At 43.9% G+C, this 15,847-nt stretch overlaps 16 non-coding genes across 16 annotated transcripts; 12 read left to right on the top strand and 4 right to left on the bottom strand.

Moving 5' to 3' along the window:
- The first annotated feature begins 2,912 nt into the window (after nucleotides 1-2,912).
- Nucleotides 2,913-2,984, top strand: trnae-cuc (transfer RNA glutamic acid (anticodon CUC)). The gene has a single exon. It is a non-coding gene; the product is annotated as a tRNA-Glu (tRNA).
- A 437-nt stretch (nucleotides 2,985-3,421) lies between these two features.
- On the top strand, nucleotides 3,422-3,494 carry trnak-uuu (transfer RNA lysine (anticodon UUU)). Its single transcript has one exon. It is a non-coding gene; the product is annotated as a tRNA-Lys (tRNA).
- An 800-nt stretch (nucleotides 3,495-4,294) lies between these two features.
- Nucleotides 4,295-4,400, top strand: LOC117384487 (U6 spliceosomal RNA). Its single transcript, XR_004542476.1, has one exon. It is a non-coding gene; the product is annotated as a U6 spliceosomal RNA (small nuclear RNA).
- A 77-nt stretch (nucleotides 4,401-4,477) lies between these two features.
- trnal-cag (transfer RNA leucine (anticodon CAG)) lies at nucleotides 4,478-4,560 on the top strand. The gene has a single exon. It is a non-coding gene; the product is annotated as a tRNA-Leu (tRNA).
- Nucleotides 4,561-4,628: 68 nt separating this feature from the next.
- On the bottom strand, nucleotides 4,629-4,699 carry trnag-gcc (transfer RNA glycine (anticodon GCC)). The gene has a single exon. It is a non-coding gene; the product is annotated as a tRNA-Gly (tRNA).
- A 963-nt stretch (nucleotides 4,700-5,662) lies between these two features.
- LOC117384514 (U6 spliceosomal RNA) lies at nucleotides 5,663-5,768 on the top strand. The gene has a single exon (XR_004542502.1). It is a non-coding gene; the product is annotated as a U6 spliceosomal RNA (small nuclear RNA).
- Nucleotides 5,769-6,977: 1,209 nt separating this feature from the next.
- trnag-ccc (transfer RNA glycine (anticodon CCC)) lies at nucleotides 6,978-7,049 on the bottom strand. The gene has a single exon. It is a non-coding gene; the product is annotated as a tRNA-Gly (tRNA).
- Nucleotides 7,050-8,951: 1,902 nt separating this feature from the next.
- Nucleotides 8,952-9,023, top strand: trnae-cuc (transfer RNA glutamic acid (anticodon CUC)). Its single transcript has one exon. It is a non-coding gene; the product is annotated as a tRNA-Glu (tRNA).
- Nucleotides 9,024-9,461: 438 nt separating this feature from the next.
- trnak-uuu (transfer RNA lysine (anticodon UUU)) lies at nucleotides 9,462-9,534 on the top strand. Its single transcript has one exon. It is a non-coding gene; the product is annotated as a tRNA-Lys (tRNA).
- Nucleotides 9,535-10,329: 795 nt separating this feature from the next.
- LOC117384486 (U6 spliceosomal RNA) lies at nucleotides 10,330-10,435 on the top strand. Its single transcript, XR_004542475.1, has one exon. It is a non-coding gene; the product is annotated as a U6 spliceosomal RNA (small nuclear RNA).
- A 77-nt stretch (nucleotides 10,436-10,512) lies between these two features.
- On the top strand, nucleotides 10,513-10,596 carry trnal-cag (transfer RNA leucine (anticodon CAG)). The gene has a single exon. It is a non-coding gene; the product is annotated as a tRNA-Leu (tRNA).
- A 68-nt stretch (nucleotides 10,597-10,664) lies between these two features.
- trnag-gcc (transfer RNA glycine (anticodon GCC)) lies at nucleotides 10,665-10,735 on the bottom strand. The gene has a single exon. It is a non-coding gene; the product is annotated as a tRNA-Gly (tRNA).
- A 963-nt stretch (nucleotides 10,736-11,698) lies between these two features.
- LOC117384513 (U6 spliceosomal RNA) lies at nucleotides 11,699-11,804 on the top strand. The gene has a single exon (XR_004542501.1). It is a non-coding gene; the product is annotated as a U6 spliceosomal RNA (small nuclear RNA).
- Nucleotides 11,805-13,013: 1,209 nt separating this feature from the next.
- trnag-ccc (transfer RNA glycine (anticodon CCC)) lies at nucleotides 13,014-13,085 on the bottom strand. The gene has a single exon. It is a non-coding gene; the product is annotated as a tRNA-Gly (tRNA).
- Nucleotides 13,086-14,986: 1,901 nt separating this feature from the next.
- Nucleotides 14,987-15,058, top strand: trnae-cuc (transfer RNA glutamic acid (anticodon CUC)). The gene has a single exon. It is a non-coding gene; the product is annotated as a tRNA-Glu (tRNA).
- Nucleotides 15,059-15,496: 438 nt separating this feature from the next.
- On the top strand, nucleotides 15,497-15,569 carry trnak-uuu (transfer RNA lysine (anticodon UUU)). Its single transcript has one exon. It is a non-coding gene; the product is annotated as a tRNA-Lys (tRNA).
- Nucleotides 15,570-15,847: the final 278 nt, after the last annotated feature.

Raw genomic sequence — 15,847 nt, 5'->3', positions numbered from 1 at the left:
CATCGAGCATTGTGTTTACTACTTTAATAGCTTCAATTGTGGTAGGTTCTTCTACTATGTCTACTAATCCTGCTTTAACTAATACCAATGGACATTGTAGTGTCGTGGTGTTAGAGTCATTAGTTATCAGTGGGGGTGTAACAGCCCAAGTTTGTGAATTAGTAGCTTGAGTTAGTAATTTATGGGCCTCGCTATAAGGTGAAAGGTCAGTATAAGGAGGAGGGAGAAATGCATCTTCCCCCTTCTTATCTAAGGTCATTTCCCTTTCAGTTTTAGATTGCACCACTTGTATTTGTGGTGTCACTGTGGTGTATGTTATGTTAAGACCTGCCCCCCTCATTAGGTGGGGGAGGTATGCATTGCAAAGAGCTTTATTTTTTCTGGCTATATCCACTCTGTTTTTAAACTCCCCTATACATTTTTTGCCATTTCGCTCCCATTCAGCTTCAGTGAAATCACAAGCAGCATGGACAACCGTTTGAATATTCAGCAATTGTTCTTTTCTAGGATTTGGAGATGTGTCCTGTCCTATCAAACCTCTCATTTGCAAGTCTTTTACCCATATCTCAAACTTTTCTGTCTCTTTCTTCTTTTTCCTATCCTCTGTCCCAAACAAAAGTATATCTAAGGCATTAGTACACGCTTCTTTCGTCGTAGCAGGAGTAAACTTCGTCCCTGTATCGTCCATTGTCTAGTGGTGGAAAAGGTTCTCAATTTGACCTTCAGGTGAGAGGGAAACAGGCACATGCTGATGGAAGATAGTGGGGGTAGGGTTGAAGAAAGGAGGGGGTGTATAGCTGAGTAAGGGAGTATGATAAGCAGGAGAGATAAGACTCACCCTAAAGGAACTATTCACTTAGAATTTATTTGAGAGCAAATAGTCAAAATCCTAATTGAGTAAACCCGCAACTGCTTTTCCACCACAGTCAGTCAGTCTGTTTGTCACCAAGTCTGTTTTACACACCTGTAATTTGGTCTATTGGGAATGAAAATGTTAATAAAACCTGTTTACATAAGCCTAATGTATGGATCCAAACCTTTCACCACAGAGATCCCTTTAGACCAACCCGTATCACACCCAGGCTTCTACGCAGAGGCCGTAGCGTCTGTGCGGGGTGGGGGTTCTAGCAGGATATGTGATTTTAGTTTTAAAGACCCGACACTCCTACACCCCGGGCTGTTTGCCTTTATTTTCTCCACCCCCAAATGCAGCCTACGCAGTCTCTACTCCAGCCAATACTCTATGTGATAAAGGCTAAAAATGAGGAGTCAGAGACCCAAGCCACCCACAGTGACCCAAAAAGAAGAAGAAGAAGTTCTGTCCCTACCGGTTTATTCAATCGTGCTCAGCTGAGTGGGTCCCGGACCCAGGGCTCCACACCCCACTTACACGGTCCAACCGTGTCTTGGTCACAGGGCGCTCAACACCCTCAGAGTCCAACTCTGGCCAACAATAGAACCTAGTCTATTGTCAGACGACCGGGCCTAATGCCACCTGGTCCCGGACCAGGATTTTCCCCCTAACACGGTCCCAGCCGTCTTGGTTACAAGGGCTTCGTGCGTTTCTTAGCAGTGACTACGTTCAATAGACTCTCGTCAGATTCTATTCCAAGAGGTAATTTGATTAAGAATTTAACTAGTTGCCCTCAGGGTCCAGCCCTGGCTTTCCAGTAGAACCTGGTCTGCTGGCAGTCTCTCAACCGGGCCTAGCGCCACCTGGTCCCGGACCAGGATTTCTAACACCGGCTCATTGATCTGTCCCTATGTGTTAGTAAATGTGCTTCATGTAACTTTACATGTGAAAGAACAAACTGGACTAGATAGCCCACCCAATTATATTCTAAATTTGCAAGACAAAGAATTACAGATTCATGTGACAGTGACAACCCTAATAAAGAATAAACTAAACTATGCAGAAATTTTATTAAAAAGGTTTTCTGCTTACCTTATTTTGGGGCCCCTGGTTGTCACCGACTCAGTCATCAGACTTCACCTCGATATGCCCAAAGGTCCTCCAGATCACTTGACACCAATCACGTCGGGGTCACCAAATTGATAGAAATGTTCGTTTCTGATGCAAGCGTCAAAGAGGAGAAAGAGACTGAAATATAAGTCAGAAGGGTTTAATGAGTTCATCACAGGTAAAGTTAACAATGGAGCACCGGACTCTCAGGAAAGGATAGGAAGAGAGTCCTGAGATGTTTGTCTTTCCAGCTTTTATAGGCCTCCCAATGTGTGAGGCGGGTCTTCCTCTCGGCAGCATGTGATTACACATTAAAAACCTTTTTTGGCAAAATCCCTGAATGTGCGTTTTTAAGTCAATCAATCTTATTGTTTTATGACCCTCACAGGATGGGGGCACTCAGACCTTGGTGAACAGGGCCACAGATAAGAAGTGGCCCTGGTCCTAGATGTTATCTTCTTGGCCCCAGTGCTGTAGATTGCTTTACGACCCTCTCAGGGTGGGGGTCTTTGGTGAGTAGGGCTACAGGCATCTGAGGGTAGCATTACATTGTTAAAAAAAATACCTTACATGATATTCAATCTAAACAGAAAGAAAGGGCTGTGACGACGACATCTTGACTTTTCTTCTATTAAATAATAAATCATTAAAAATAACGTACATAATGTGCGTATCGTACGCTCAAAGACAGCGGTGGAAGTGCGGTCCGTGGTGTAGGCCTGTCCCACTTCAGCGAGACGGCGGCTACACTGAGGAGGGCAGATTCTCGACCGGAACCTTCAAACTACACTTTGAAGAGTACTTCGAAGGGACCCTTCAAAGGGTGCATTTGGCGAATTGGGACAAGGCCTATGTCTTTACAGAATGCACACTTTTATCTTCTAAATTTTTCCAAACACCACACCGATGAATCAATAGTACTGTCTAATAAATGGGGCTGTGCAGTGTCTCCCTGATGGTCTAGTGGCTAGGATTCGGCGCTCTCACCGCCGCGGCCCGGGTTCGATTCCCGGTCAGGGAACTGAAGTGTTTGTGACTTGCTTAGGACATTGCCAAATCAGTTGCGCAGCTTCTGTCTATCTGAGTTCATATCTCTGAAGGCTTGTGTATATTTTTTTTCATCCCATGGAATGCAAATCCCTTTTGTTGAGAGCCTGGATAGCTCAGTCAGTAGAGTATCAGACTTTTAATCTGAGGGCAAAATCTCTGTATTCTGCGTGAAAAACATCCTGGACAAATTTATTTTCAGTGGAGTTTGAAACTTAGGAAAGAGTTTCTGGTATAGCTCCACAGGTACAGTGAACCATATGAGATTTATTCCCAAACCTCACTGCACTGTGCAGGACCATAGTCAGATGGGTGTCAGGCATGACTTTGGTACCAGATTCTATGCAACTTTTTAGCCTAAAAGCTTGTGTATTTTTTGATCCATTCTTCATTAAATCTCTCATGGTAAGGGCCTGGGTAGCTCAGTCGGTAGAGCATCAGACTTTTAATCTGAGGGTCCAGGGTTCAAGTCCCTGTTCAGGCAGCTTGTCCATTATATGAGCAAAAGGTAAGATAGGTAAAGTGCTGTCTCTACTGGCATGGCATGTTGTTAAGCTTTAAAGAGAACTTTGTATACTGCACATGGGAGGCAGTTGGACAAACACCAGATTTCTACTGTGAGGATTCAAGTGATTCTAACATTATGTGAGCAAAAGCGTGGACAACTGCATGGACAAATTGGTCTGAAGTTCAAATCTATCAACTAAAAAAAGCTTTGTAAGAGTGAAGACGTTTTGCTGCTCATCCAAGCCGCTTCTTCAGTTCTGGTCAGATTGCCGATGGGCACTGCCTTATATCTATCTGAAGGGAGGGGCTAACTACACTGAAACTGGCTGTGTCTCAATTCGCCAAATGCACCCTTCAAGGGTCCTTACGAAGTACTCTTCAAAAGTGTAGTTTCAAGGTTCCGGTCGAGAATCTGCCCTCCTCAGTGTAGCCGCCATCTTGCTGAAGTGGGACAGGCCCACACCACGGACCACACTTCCACCGCTGTCTTTGAGCGTACGATACGTACATTATGTACGTTATTTTTAATGATTTATTATTTAATAGAAGAAAAGTCAAGATGTCGTCGTCACAGCCCTTTCTTTCTGCAACGGCATGGGCTCAAGCACTTGGCCACCTCGACACAGTACACACAGATGTGGGACATATTCACACGCAATGTATCGTCATCTGTACACATGGATTTCTTTGGTCCAGGATGTGAGGTTCCATACACCGTGAGTGTGGGAGCAGCGCCTCAAAGGTGCTTTTTAAACATTGTTGGAACACTCTGCAGTTGTGTTAGTTCGCTAACACATATACTAAAATTGGAACGATACAGAGAAGATTAGCATGGCCCCTGCGCAAGGATGACACGCAAACTCGTGAAGCGTTCCTCATTTTCTGGCAAATCCTGAATGAATTCATGTTGTTTTTCTGTGTCACTGTCCCGTGGAACAACAAAGTGTCACTGTGGACCGTGTCAGGATGGCCGAGCGGTCTAAGGCGCTGCGTTCAGGTCGCAGTCTCCCCTGGAGGCGTGGGTTCAAATCCCACTTCTGACATCGACCTTTTGACAGAATTATTTACATTCTACATAAACAAAGAATGGATTCACTACCATAACTTGCGCTGCATTGGCCGGGAATCGAACCCGGGCCTCCCGCGTGGCAGGCGAGAATTCTTCCACTGAACCACCAATGCCTGCTTGGGGAGGTTTTTAACCACACCGCTGCATCGGAGGGAGCCCTGCGCTGATTATGTGATTATGTCTACTCTGCTCCGCAGTTTCTTTCAAAAAACTCTAAAGGCATATCGTTTAATCCCAGGTGCTTATTCTCCATGTGCCAAAGTAGTGTTGAGGGTTTCATTGCCTCATTTGCTTTTCGCAGAGCGACAAAAACCTGTAGCGACAAACCCAGATTTTAAGTAGGACTCCTGATGTTGTTGATCTTTCTTTTTCTTAGAGGTCGTCTCCTCTTCTGGTTGCTCAGTTGGCCTTTTCTCCTTTGTTAAAAAGCTCTCCAAAGACTTTTGTTTTGGCTCATTTTCACTCACTTTTGAGCGACGTGTCTGATGTGTTATACGTGATACGTCATCACGGAGACATCATAAGATCATAATAATCTTCCGATTTAAACTAGCACAAGAAAGAGCTAACACAAATAAAATACACTACAATTAAATACTTAAAATTTATTTTCCCAAGCCACGCAGAGCCGCAGTATGAGGCTGAAAGAGCCGCATGCGGCTCCGGAACCGCGGGTTGCCGACCCCTGGTCTGGTCACATTATGGCATTGAGAATAGGTGCACATGGATGACTGTAAGAGAGACCAGAGAGCAGCAACACAGATGCCAGAGCAAGGAAGAAGTTGAACGTGAACCCAGACTGGTCAACACTGCATAAGTAAGAAGGGGAGCAACAGCAAGGGCTGCGAAGAGGATGGGCATCAAACCTACACATGCGGCGTGAAATAGATTAGCAGTCCATCGCCTCAAGCACTTGGCCACCTCGATGTAGTGCACACAGATGTGGGACATATTCATGTGCAACGTAGCTGTACACATGGATTTCTTTGGTCCAGGATGTGAGGTTCCATACACCGTGAGTGTGGGAGCAGCGCCTCAAAGGTGCTTTTTAAACATTGTTGGAACACTCTGCAGTTGTGTTAGTTTGCTAACCCATATACTAAAATTGGAACGATACAGAGAAGATTAGCATGGCCCCTGCGCAAGGATGACACGCAAACTCGTGAAGCGTTCCTCATTTTCCTTGAAGAATTCATCATCAAGTAAGAGGTGGAATGTGAAACACAGACTGGTGAATGCTGCAAAAGCAGCCGCATAAAGGGGACATATTCACGGCCAACGCATCGTCATCTGTACACATAGATTTCTTTGGTCTAGGATGTTAGGTTCCACACACCGTGAGCAAGGGAGCATTGCCTCAAAAATGTTTTTTAAACATTGCAAAAGATGAGATTTAAATCTATCAACTCGACAAATCGTTGTAAGAGTGAAGACGTTTCGCTGCTCATCCAAGCCGCTTCTTCAGTTCTGGTCAGATTGCCGATGGCCAATGCCTTATATCTATCTGAAGGGAGGGGCTAACTACACTGAAACTGTAAACATCTATTGTCTCCAGTTTCAGCTGAAACTACGCTATTCAGCTCTTAGAAAGCCTGCTATTGTTCTCATTGTTCTGGGTCTGAGGATGGAGTTATAGATGGGGGAGAGGTCTTTCACACCTTTACACAAAGGTCTCATAAAATAAAGGGAATGTTAAATGGTCAAGGTCCACAGTGAATTTAGATTTGGAATATAATTTTATCTTTCAAAATGCTTCTATGATGAAAGCCTGGTGTCCCATATCAGAGGAGACAACTTTAGCAGAGGATGGTTTCGATCCATCGACCTCTGGGTTATGGGCCCAGCACGCTTCCGCTGCGCCACTCTGCTCTCTTTAGCTTGTGTGTTTGTGTGGGAGTAAAAATCTACTAACATAGAATTAGGAGGTCAGCGTCTTCTGCATTAAATACGTGTGGGCAAAAGGGGGAACAACGAGAAAAGGAGCGCCTACCAGGTAAGCACACGCTTTACACTTTGCAAGTCTGCTGAAAGACACTCCAGATGAGACTCCTTTCTATAATAATTACCTCCTGTGCAACATCTGAAGAGCCAGGATTAGCAGGGGAAGGTTTCGATTCATCACCCTCTGGTTTAAGGGTCCAGCATGCTTCCACTGCAACACTCTGCTGATTGGTTGAGTAAACAGGTACTCAAACCTGTTAACATAAAATTAGGAGTCTTGTGCATTCAATTTCTGGGCATTCGTACACATAGCAGACAAAATTAGCCTTAAAATGTCTAATCATAGATCTGTTTTAAGAAATCATCCACTTGGATTGAAGTATATATGCATTTTTTTTACTACATGAAAACTTAAACAGTACACTACATTTACCATTGTGGTGAGAAGATTGCATTGGCCGGGAATCGAACCCGGGTCCACTGCTTGGGAAGCAGCGATGCTTACCACTATACCACCAATGCACTCACAATGCTCAGAAATGTCTGAAAAAAAACAAAAACGCTCTGTATTCTACGTGGAAATCAGCCTGGACAAATTTGTTTTTGTGGATTTTGAAACTTAGAAAACATCCTTGTATGTCCTGGACAGAGTGCCTGTTTGCTTTCTGTTGTGAAAACATAGATCTCTGTCAAGAAAACTCTGTTCTCGAGGCGCTGTTTACCCAAAAAGCCTCAGGACAAGTGTTAGACTTTTCTTCTAATCTGATCAGAGGGGAGCGAGCACAGAGAAGAAGCTACGCAGATTGCTTCCATGAGGTCTTCTCTGTGCCTTCCCTCTTCTGAGCCTTTTATTAACCGCTTGACTCATCTCAGCAGTTTTCCCATCATGCTTATCAGTAGAACAACACTTTATTTCCCTCCCCACACAGACATGACCTTTCTGATCTTTCAGCTCAGGTTACACAGCTTTTGACCTTTCACCCACACCCTTGTTTGACCTTTCACCCACATTCTTGTGTATGGCTGTGTCCCAATTCGCCAAAACTGGCCTTAGAATCACCATTCGAAGTGTGCATCGAAGGGCAGTTATGTAATTTCCGGCGCGACAAGGGCTGTCCCATTTCAACGCACCCTACTGAATGCGGCCGCCAAACCTGCCCTTCCCTTTGCACCGTTTCCATGGAGATCGGACGTAACCGAAGCGTGCATCCTTGCACACTTCATGCACTTCTATATCCCATCATGCACCGCGGCTACGCAAAAAAGAGAAGAAAATGGAGTCCGCTGCACAATACACGTTCAAATGTTCGTACTGGTTTGTCTCATCTACAACAGTGTACACATGAAACTGTTAAATCTGAATAAAGATCTGTACAGTGTGTTTGATGATTAAAAAGGAGGGGAGTTACATGGAATAAAGGAATGTTCAGTTATTGCTAGACAATAAGAAGGCATTATTATCATTAGAAAATATTACTGCAATAAGAATAATGTAAGAATGTTCGTTTCTATTGTAAGCGTCAAAGACCAAGAGACTGAAACGTAAAGTCAGAAGAGTTTAATGAGTTGAACACAGGTAATGTGAACAATGAAGCAATGGACTCTCCGGAAAGGACAGAAGAGAGTCCTGAGACGTGCACAAAATCTTCATGTGTTCCTTTACATTCCATAGGTCTGCACCCCCTCGTGGGCACGTGTCATTTACCTTCGTGTTAGTAAATCAAGACACTAGCTTGATGTAGCGCTGCACTGCTAGAAAATACCTTATAATAATCAGATGAAAAGAACCGGCACGGCATAGAAGGGAAACAGTGCCCTCTACTGTATTAAAGTGGTGTAGGCACTGGCCAAAATACCGAACCATTAAACTGCAATATCCCACTTTATGTACAACTAATCAGTGTCTCTGGTTTATAGACTATTAATGTCAAAATGATATTGTTACCACTGTCTCTGTTATTACGTTTTCACAAGGTATATTTTGTTTAAGTTATGAAGTAGCTACAATTGAGTAAAAAAATCACCTCGAACGTTATATTTGCCTACTGATATTCAATCTAAACAGAAAGAAAGGGCTGTGACGACGACATCTTGACTTTTCTTCTATTAAATAATAAATCATTAAAAATAACGTACATAATGTGCGTATCGTACGCTCAAAGACAGCGGTGGAAGTGCGGTCCGTGGTGTAGGCCTGTCCCACTTCAGCGAGACGGCGGCTACACTGAGGAGGGCAGATTCTCGACCGGAACCTTCAAACTACACTTTGAAGAGTACTTCGAAGGGACCCTTCAAAGGGTGCATTTGGCGAATTGGGACAAGGCCTATGTCTTTACAGAATGCACACTTTTATCTTCTAAATTTTTCCAAACACCACACCGATGAATCAATAGTACTGTCTAATAAATGGGGCTGTGCAGTGTCTCCCTGATGGTCTAGTGGCTAGGATTCGGCGCTCTCACCGCCGCGGCCCGGGTTCGATTCCCGGTCAGGGAACTGAAGTGTTTGTGACTTGCTTAGGACATTGCCAAATCAGTTGCGCAGCTTCTGTCTATCTGAGTTCATATCTCTGAAGGCTTGTGTATATTTTTTTTCATCCCATGGAATGCAAATCCCTTTTGTTGAGAGCCTGGATAGCTCAGTCAGTAGAGTATCAGACTTTTAATCTGAGGGCAAAATCTCTGTATTCTGCGTGAAAAACATCCTGGACAAATTTATTTTCAGTGGAGTTTGAAACTTAGGAAAGAGTTTCTGGTATAGCTCCACAGGTACAGTGAACCATATGAGATTTATTCCCAAACCTCACTGCACTGTGCAGGACCATAGTCAGATGGGTGTCAGGCATGACTTTGGTACCAGATTCTATGCAACTTTTTAGCCTAAAAAGCTTGTGTATTTTTTGATCCATTCTTCATTAAATCTCTCATGTTAAGGGCCTGGGTAGCTCAGTCGGTAGAGCATCAGACTTTTAATCTGAGGGTCCAGGGTTCAAGTCCCTGTTCAGGCAGCTTGTCCATTATATGAGCAAAAGGTAAGATAGGTAAAGTGCTGTCTCTACTGGCATGTTGTTAAGCTTTAAAGAGAACTTTGTATACTGCACATGGGAGGCAGTTGGACAAACACCAGATTTCTACTGTGAGGATTCAAGTGATTCTAACATTATGTGAGCAAAAGCGTGGACAACTGCATGGACAAATTGGTCTGAAGTTCAAATCTATCAACTAAAAAAAGCTTTGTAAGAGTGAAGACGTTTTGCTGCTCATCCAAGCCGCTTCTTCAGTTCTGGTCAGATTGCCGATGGGCACTGCCTTATATCTATCTGAAGGGAGGGGCTAACTACACTGAAACTGGCTGTGTCTCAATTCGCCAAATGCACCCTTCAAGGGTCCTTACGAAGTACTCTTCAAAAGTGTAGTTTCAAGGTTCCGGTCGAGAATCTGCCCTCCTCAGTGTAGCCGCCGTCTTGCTGAAGTGGGACAGGCCCACACCACGGACCACACTTCCACCGCTGTCTTTGAGCGTACGATACATACATTATGTACGTTATTTTTAATGATTTATTATTTAATAGAAGAAAAGTCAAGATGTCGTCGTCACAGCCCTTTCTTTCTGCAACGGCATGGGCTCAAGCACTTGGCCACCTCGACACAGTACACACAGATGTGGGACATATTCACACGCAATGTATCGTCATCTGTACACATGGATTTCTTTGGTCCAGGATGTGAGGTTCCATACACCGTGAGTGTGGGAGCAGCGCCTCAAAGGTGCTTTTTAAACATTGTTGGAACACTCTGCAGTTGTGTTAGTTCGCTAACACATATACTAAAATTGGAACGATACAGAGAAGATTAGCATGGCCCCTGCGCAAGGATGACACGCAAACTCGTGAAGCGTTCCTCATTTTCTGGCAAATCCTGAATGAATTCATGTTGTTTTTCTGTGTCACTGTCCCGTGGAACAACAAAGTGTCACTGTGGACCGTGTCAGGATGGCCGAGCGGTCTAAGGCGCTGCGTTCAGGTCGCAGTCTCCCCTTAGAGGCGTGTGTTCAAATCCCACTTCTGACATCGACCTTTTGACAGAATTATTTACATTCTACATAAACAAAGAATGGATTCACTACCATAACTTGCGCTGCATTGGCCGGGAATCGAACCCGGGCCTCCCGCGTGGCAGGCGAGAATTCTTCCACTGAACCACCAATGCCTGCTTGGGGAGGTTTTTAACCACACCGCTGCATCGGAGGGAGCCCTGCGCTGATTATGTGATTATGTCTACTCTGCTCCGCAGTTTCTTTCAAAAAACTCTAAAGGCATATCGTTTAATCCCAGGTGCTTATTCTCCATGTGCCAAAGTAGTGTTGAGGGTTTCATTGCCTCATTTGCTTTTCGCAGAGCGACAAAAACCTGTAGCGACAAACCCAGATTTTAAGTAGGACTCCTGATGTTGTTGATCTTTCTTTTTCTTAGAGGTCGTCTCCTCTTCTGGTTGCTCAGTTGGCCTTTTCTCCTTTGTTAAAAAGCTCTCCAAAGACTTTTGTTTTGGCTCATTTTCACTCACTTTTGAGCGACGTGTCTGATGTGTTATACGTGATACGTCATCACGGAGACATCATAAGATCATAATAATCTTCCGATTTAAACTAGCACAAGAAAGAGCTAACACAAATAAAATACACTACAATTAAATACTTAAAATTTATTTTCCCAAGCCACGCAGAGCCGCAGTATGAGGCTGAAAGAGCCGCATGCGGCTCCGGAACCGCGGGTTGCCGACCCCTGGTCTGGTCACATTATGGCATTGAGAATAGGTGCACATGGATGACTGTAAGAGAGACCAGAGAGCAGCAACACAGATGCCAGAGCAAGGAAGAAGTTGAACGTGAACCCAGACTGGTCAACACTGCATAAGTAAGAAGGGGAGCAACAGCAAGGGCTGCGAAGAGGATGGGCATCAAACCTACACATGCGGCGTGAAATAGATTAGCAGTCCATCGCCTCAAGCACTTGGCCACCTCGATGTAGTGCACACAGATGTGGGACATATTCATGTGCAACGTAGCTGTACACATGGATTTCTTTGGTCCAGGATGTGAGGTTCCATACACCGTGAGTGTGGGAGCAGCGCCTCAAAGGTGCTTTTTAAACATTGTTGGAACACTCTGCAGTTGTGTTAGTTTGCTAACCCATATACTAAAATTGGAACGATACAGAGAAGATTAGCATGGCCCCTGCGCAAGGATGACACGCAAACTCGTGAAGCGTTCCTCATTTTCCTTGAAGAATTCATCATCAAGTAAGAGGTGGAATGTGAAACACAGACTGGTGAATGCTGCAAAAGCAGCCGCATAAAGGGGACATATTCACGGCCAACGCATCGTCATCTGTACACATAGATTTCTTTGGTCTAGGATGTTAGGTTCCACACACCGTGAGCAAGGGAGCATTGCCTCAAAAATGTTTTTTAAACATTGCAAAAGATGAGATTTAAATCTATCAACTCGACAAATCGTTGTAAGAGTGAAGACGTTTCGCTGCTCATCCAAGCCGCTTCTTCAGTTCTGGTCAGATTGCCGATGGCCAATGCCTTATATCTATCTGAAGGGAGGGGCTAACTACACTGAAACTGTAAACATCTATTGTCTCCAGTTTCAGCTGAAACTACGCTATTCAGCTCTTAGAAAGCCTGCTATTGTTCTCATTGTTCTGGGTCTGAGGATGGAGTTATAGATGGGGGAGAGGTCTTTCACACCTTTACACAAAGGTCTCATAAAATAAAGGGAATGTTAAATGGTCAAGGTCCACAGTGAATTTAGATTTGGAATATAATTTTATCTTTCAAAATGCTTCTATGATGAAAGCCTGGTGTCCCATATCAGAGGAGACAACTTTAGCAGAGGATGGTTTCGATCCATCGACCTCTGGGTTATGGGCCCAGCACGCTTCCGCTGCGCCACTCTGCTCTCTTTAGCTTGTGTGTTTGTGTGGGAGTAAAAATCTACTAACATAGAATTAGGAGGTCAGCGTCTTCTGCATTAAATACGTGTGGGCAAAAGGGGGAACAACGAGAAAAGGAGCGCCTACCAGGTAAGCACACGCTTTACACTTTGCAAGTCTGCTGAAAGACACTCCAGATGAGACTCCTTTCTATAATAATTACCTCCTGTGCAACATCTGAAGAGCCAGGATTAGCAGGGGAAGGTTTCGATTCATCACCCTCTGGTTTAAGGGTCCAGCATGCTTCCACTGCAACACTCTGCTGATTGGTTGAGTAAACAGGTACTCAAACCTGTTAACATAAAATTAGGAGTCTTGTGCATTCAATTTCTGGGCATTCGTACACATAGCAGACAAAATTAGCCTTAAAATGTCTAATCATAGATCTGTTTTAAGAAATCATCCACTTGGATTGAAGTATATATGCATTTTTTTTACTACATGAAAACTTAAACAGTACACTACATTTACCATTGTGGTGAGAAGATTGCATTGGCCGGGAATCGAACCCGGGTCCACTGCTTGGGAAGCAGCGATGCTTACCACTATACCACCAATGCACTCACAATGCTCAGAAATGTCTGAAAAAAAACAAAAACGCTCTGTATTCTACGTGGAAATCAGCCTGGACAAATTTGTTTTTGTGGATTTTGAAACTTAGAAAACATCCTTGTATGTCCTGGACAGAGTGCCTGTTTGCTTTCTGTTGTGAAAACATAGATCTCTGTCAAGAAAACTCTGTTCTCGAGGCGCTGTTTACCCAAAAAGCCTCAGGACAAGTGTTAGACTTTTCTTCTAATCTGATCAGAGGGGAGCGAGCACAGAGAAGAAGCTACGCAGATTGCTTCCATGAGGTCTTCTCTGTGCCTTCCCTCTTCTGAGCCTTTTATTAACCGCTTGACTCATCTCAGCAGTTTTCCCATCATGCTTATCAGTAGAACAACACTTTATTTCCCTCCCCACACAGACATGACCTTTCTGATCTTTCAGCTCAGGTTACACAGCTTTTGACCTTTCACCCACACCCTTGTTTGACCTTTCACCCACATTCTTGTGTATGGCTGTGTCCCAATTCGCCAAACTGGCCTTAGAATCACCATTCGAAGTGTGCATCTAAGGGCAGTTATGTAATTTCCGGCGCGACAAGGGCTGTCCCATTTCAACGCACCCTACTGAATGCGGCCGCCAAACCTGCCCTTCCCTTTGCACCGTTTCCATGGAGATCGGACGTAACCGAAGCGTGCATCCTTGCACACTTCATGCACTTCTATATCCCATCATGCACCGCGGCTACGCAAAAAAGAGAAGAAAATGGAGTCCGCTGCACAATACACGTTCAAATGTTCGTACTGGTTTGTCTCATCTACAACAGTGTACACATGAAACTGTTAAATCTGAATAAAGATCTGTACAGTGTGTTTGATGATTAAAAAGGAGGGGAGTTACATGGAATAAAGGAATGTTCAGTTATTGCTAGACAATAAGAAGGCATTATTATCATTAGAAAATATTACTGCAATAAGAATAATGTAAGAATGTTCGTTTCTATTGTAAGCGTCAAAGACCAAGAGACTGAAACGTAAAGTCAGAAGAGTTTAATGAGTTGAACACAGGTAATGTGAACAATGAAGCAATGGACTCTCCGGAAAGGACAGAAGAGAGTCCTGAGACGTGCACAAAATCTTCATGTGTTCCTTTACATTCCATAGGTCTGCACCCCCTCGTGGGCACGTGTCATTTACCTTCGTGTTAGTAAATCAAGACACTAGCTTGATGTAGCGCTGCACTGCTAGAAAATACCTTATAATAATCAGATGAAAAGAACCGGCACGGCATAGAAGGGAAACAGTGCCCTCTACTGTATTAAAGTGGTGTAGGCACTGGCCAAAATACCGAACCATTAAACTGCAATATCCCACTTTATGTACAACTAATCAGTGTCTCTGGTTTATAGACTATTAATGTCAAAATGATATTGTTACCACTGTCTCTGTTATTACGTTTTCACAAGGTATATTTTGTTTAAGTTATGAAGTAGCTACAATTGAGTAAAAAAATCACCTCGAACGTTATATTTGCCTACTGATATTCAATCTAAACAGAAAGAAAGGGCTGTGATGACGACATCTTGACTTTTCTTCTATTAAATAATAAATCATTAAAAATAACGTACATAATGTGCGTATCGTACGCTCAAAGACAGCGGTGGAAGTGCGGTCCGTGGTGTAGGCCTGTCCCACTTCAGCGAGACGGCGGCTACACTGAGGAGGGCAGATTCTCGACCGGAACCTTCAAACTACACTTTGAAGAGTACTTCGAAGGGACCCTTCAAAGGGTGCATTTGGCGAATTGGGACAAGGCCTATGTCTTTACAGAATGCACACTTTTATCTTCTAAATTTTTCCAAACACCACACCGATGAATCAATAGTACTGTCTAATAAATGGGGCTGTGCAGTGTCTCCCTGATGGTCTAGTGGCTAGGATTCGGCGCTCTCACCGCCGCGGCCCGGGTTCGATTCCCGGTCAGGGAACTGAAGTGTTTGTGACTTGCTTAGGACATTGCCAAATCAGTTGCGCAGCTTCTGTCTATCTGAGTTCATATCTCTGAAGGCTTGTGTATATTTTTTTTCATCCCATGGAATGCAAATCCCTTTTGTTGAGAGCCTGGATAGCTCAGTCAGTAGAGTATCAGACTTTTAATCTGAGGGCAAAATCTCTGTATTCTGCGTGAAAAACATCCTGGACAAATTTATTTTCAGTGGAGTTTGAAACTTAGGAAAGAGTTTCTGGTATAGCTCCACAGGTACAGTGAACCATATGAGATTTATTCCCAAACCTCACTGCACTGTGCAGGACCATAGTCAGATGGGTGTCAGGCATGACTTTGGTACCAGATTCTATGCAACTTTTTAGCCTAAAAAGCTTGTGTATTTTTTGATCCATTCTTCATTAAATCTCTCATGTTAAGGGCCTGGGTAGCTCAGTCGGTAGAGCATCAGACTTTTAATCTGAGGGTCCAGGGTTCAAGTCCCTGTTCAGGCAGCTTGTCCATTATATGAGCAAAAGGTAAGATAGGTAAAGTGCTGTCTCTACTGGCATGGCATGTTGTTAAGCTTTAAAGAGAACTTTGTATACTGCACATGGGAGGCAGTTGGACAAACACCAGATTTCTACTGTGAGGATTCAAGTGATTCTAACATTATGTGAGCAAAAGCGTGGACAACTGCATGGACAAATTGGTCTGAAGTTCAAATCTATCAACTAAAAAAAGCTTTGTAAGAGTGAAGACGTTTTGCTGCTCATCCAAGCCGCTTCTTCAG

Source organism: Periophthalmus magnuspinnatus, chromosome 16 (assembly GCF_009829125.3).
Source record: "Periophthalmus magnuspinnatus isolate fPerMag1 chromosome 16, fPerMag1.2.pri, whole genome shotgun sequence".
NCBI classification, from domain to species: domain Eukaryota; kingdom Metazoa; phylum Chordata; class Actinopteri; order Gobiiformes; family Gobiidae; genus Periophthalmus; species Periophthalmus magnuspinnatus.
Note: the sequence above shows the minus strand (reverse complement) of the source record. Positions and strands in the feature narration are given on the sequence as shown.